This window comes from Nicotiana tabacum, chromosome 6 (assembly GCF_000715075.1).
Source record: "Nicotiana tabacum cultivar K326 chromosome 6, ASM71507v2, whole genome shotgun sequence".
NCBI lineage: Eukaryota > Viridiplantae > Streptophyta > Magnoliopsida > Solanales > Solanaceae > Nicotiana > Nicotiana tabacum.
The window spans coordinates 121,350,059-121,353,933 of record NC_134085.1 but is presented as its reverse complement, the minus strand read 5'-3'; positions in this window follow the sequence as shown (position 1 = coordinate 121,353,933).

Genomic DNA, 3,875 nt, shown 5'->3' with positions numbered 1-3,875 from the left:
CTCTTTGATCAATGAAACCCGCGAACAGATTGAACAAAATATTATGCTGAAATTTTTCTAAAAAATCTCAACTCAATGTTAGAAGAACAAGAAACACTTTTCTTGTAATTGTATTTTCTCTTTTGGCTTGTGTTGCACACTCACTTTCACAAAGTGTTTTTTTTTCTCAAGAATTAATAATGGCAAATTTTTATTTGGGGTAAAGTTTATTTCAAAAATAAACTTCATGGAATTTTTGGAAAATTAGAAAATCACTTAACGAATGAAAACGTGACTGCCGAGTCCTTCACGTAATTCCTCCGACTCAAAGTTGGATTCTCTTATTTATGAACTTTTCATATATAAGGAAAATATTAATCCCATTCCAAATGGGTTTGAATTTGCCGAGCAACCTAAGGATTCACGTTAATCCAATCCAACATTGGATTTAACTTATACAACCTTTATGGACTTTGCAATTCCAATTCAAATTTGGTAAGAATAAATTAACATTATATACATAAACTTTATATAAATCAATACTAATTTATTTTATATATCTCAAATATATTTCTATCAAGAGATACAATTTAAATTTCTATTCCAAATAGAAAACTTCAATTTATTCACAATATTAATTATATCCTCTGTGCTAGCAAAGAATATAACAATATTTCATTGGATTAATAACTAAATATATATGACTAATTAAATTCCTTAATTTAATTATCAAATAATAAGTTATTAATCCTTTAGCAAAGATTAGAACACTCGTTAGTGTGCGACCCCATAGGTTCAATACTAAACGGGTAGTAAATTGATCATATTAATATACAAATCAAGGGAGGCGTTTAGCAACACCCCTTAACGACCGGATAGTATGAAGTATACAATTTACTCTCAAGAACCAGTAGAATAATAATGTAATAATTCCTTCTGTCCTTATAGCTCTGGATCACCCTAGGATATGGTTCAACTACCAAATCCTAATAGGCAACTAACTATTTGTTCATGTCAAATATAATCGATCATTGAATGACCTAAGAAACTCTTTTCTTCTTTCATTCAATTGCCCTGGCCAAGGTCTTAGTTTGGTCGTTTATAATTCCTGATAATACGGAGCTTAAACTCATTACCAAGAGTTGACAGATTCTATCTTGATCAATCACTAATTCTACAAGCATTTAATCATACCCAATATCCTTTCAACTATCGCCCTAGGGTCATAGGTGTCTGGTATCAAAGCACAATAAATAACTTGTCAATTACTATGATGATCTCAGGTCAAAGGAAATTTTTACATCACATTCTTCAAGAGAATATCCTATTGACAGTTTATGGTAATTCTAACCATTAGGAATTATCCAATGAGTCAGTTCAATGATCATATCTCTATATGCATCATCTATCTATGTGATTTAGTTAATGAGATCAACTAATCTTTATCCCATAAAGACGATCACATAAATATTGATCTAACCGGATTACTAATGTCCAAATTAATAATCCTACGATCAAGAACAAACTTAGATTAAATTATAAGAGACTTTGCTCTCATTATCAAGATCTCTATCACAATGACAAATCTCAAAATTTAATCAAGGACCTTATCAAATTAATCAAACAATTAATAATAACTATGATAAAAGAATGCCATATATTTTTATATTAAATAACATTCACAAAAATATGTTCAAATCATCAAATATGAGATTGGATCTAGGGTATATCTACTATATCCCTAAGAGTACCAACCCAATTGGTTTTGACCACAAACCAATATCGAGTTTCTCTAACATATAGACTTGTAGTCAGGTTCTTTTGCACCAGTAGAAAGCTGTCCTCTTGCATCGGCCAAAAAAGAAAATAAAAAAGAACCTGGCTCTCTCTCTAGGCGAAGTATCAAAACTGATATTAGTGTTTCACCCATCTCAAATTAAATTGCTCTCATCTTTCGCTCATTCTTTCTTTCCTTCTCTTTTTTTCTTGTTCTTAACTTTTGTTAATGCATGACTTGGTCCTTTTTTTTCAAGGTGGCCAATGGAAAATTCTTGTAAAGATTCCAAACCAAAGCATCTCGGGATTTTATAATAACAACTTCGTATTGCTGATATCGTATCTGCAGAAACTTCGTGTTGCTTGGCGAGAGAGTCGCATGAAGTACCCTTTCAATCTCGACAAAATCCCTACTCTTGAAGGCATGAAGAGACAGTATTTCATCATTGCCGAGCGAACATGTGCCATATCACATCTTTGTAGGTTGGCGAGGAGAACAACCGGAGTAGGCCTTTCCAACTTCGGTGAACAAGCACCCGACGCGTCTCTACTGCTTTCACTTCATAGCATTTCATGCTCTCATTGAAAAAATCGTATCTCAAACTATGAGTGTCCACATTGCAATCCGCTTGGCTCTACAGAATCAAAACTTGCACCATAACGACATATTCAAAATTTAGGTCCAAATTCTATTAGAACAAGTCGGAATAAACTTTCAAAGGCGATGCACAAGTCTATCATTTTGACTTTATAGCACTACATGCTGTCATTTGAATGCACATATCTCAATCCATGAATGTCCAAATCGCTAACTGTTTGTGCCACTAGAAAGAAGACTCAGAGATACGAAAATTCATAAAATATCATGGAAGGATTCCTAGTGGATTAGCCGCAGCAATTTCCCGAAATTAACCCTTCTGTCTGTCGAGCTTGCTGTTCAGCTTTATACACTTTTGTGGAAAAATTCACATCTCGAGCTACAAGTATCGGAATCATGAGTTATCTATTCCATTGGAAAGAAAATACGATTTCTAAAACTCCTGAAGATATCATGGACAAACTCCTTTTAGATTATTTGAAACACTATATCGAAGTCGCTCCTAATGTATTCCAAACTTGCTTTCCAGCTTTATGCCCTCTCGCTGAGAAATTTATATCTTGAGCTAGGAGCGTCGGAATTGCTAACCGTTTGATTTTATCGGAAACTACAATTCAAGGTCTACAACATATCAGAAATTCAGAACTAAACACTTTCAGTATCATTCTGGATGATTTTTAAAATCGGTTCTACACTCTAACGCGCCAACAGTTTTAGACTATCGCGGCTTCACCAAAATCTCTGTATCTCGATGTTGGAACGTCGGAATTGAAAATCGTTTTAATTGATAGAATAGACTTAGAGATATTTGTTCTCACCAAAAATCATGGCCTGAATCATGCCAGATTATTCTAGGCAATACTTTATACTCAATTTTTTGAATCTGATACGCCTTAGCAGGTAACTATCTTTCTTGTACTTGTATTTCTTTTTTGCTGCCTTCTTTTTTAATTGTTGTAGTTAGATGCACATTGAAGGAAAAATTCGTGGCAAAAAAATAGAAGGACAAATCTTCAACATCATTTGCGAGGACCAATCCATGACGGTATATGGAAGGAAAAATCCATGACAACATATATGGAAGGACAAATCTATGGCAACATATAAAAGTATCAAATCCATGACAACATAGAGAAGGATCAAATCCATGACAACATATAGAAGTATCAAATTCATAACAATATATAGAAGGATCAAATCCATGAAGAGGGCGACTTAAGGTGCAAAAGGACTTACACGTCCACCTTAAGATTGGAAAATGATAGTTCCTTTTAAGGATAAACCTACGAAGAGGTCAACTTAAGGTACAAAGGGACTTCGAAATCCACCTTAAGATTGAAAATTTATAGTTCCTATTAAGGACAAACCCGCGAAGAGATCAATTTAAGGTGCAAAGGGACTACAATGTCCATATTAAGATTGAAAAATTATAGTTCCATTTAAGGAAAAATCCGCGAAAAGGCCAGCTTAAGGTGCAAAGGGACTAATATGTCAACCTTAAGATTGGCAAAATATAAAACTT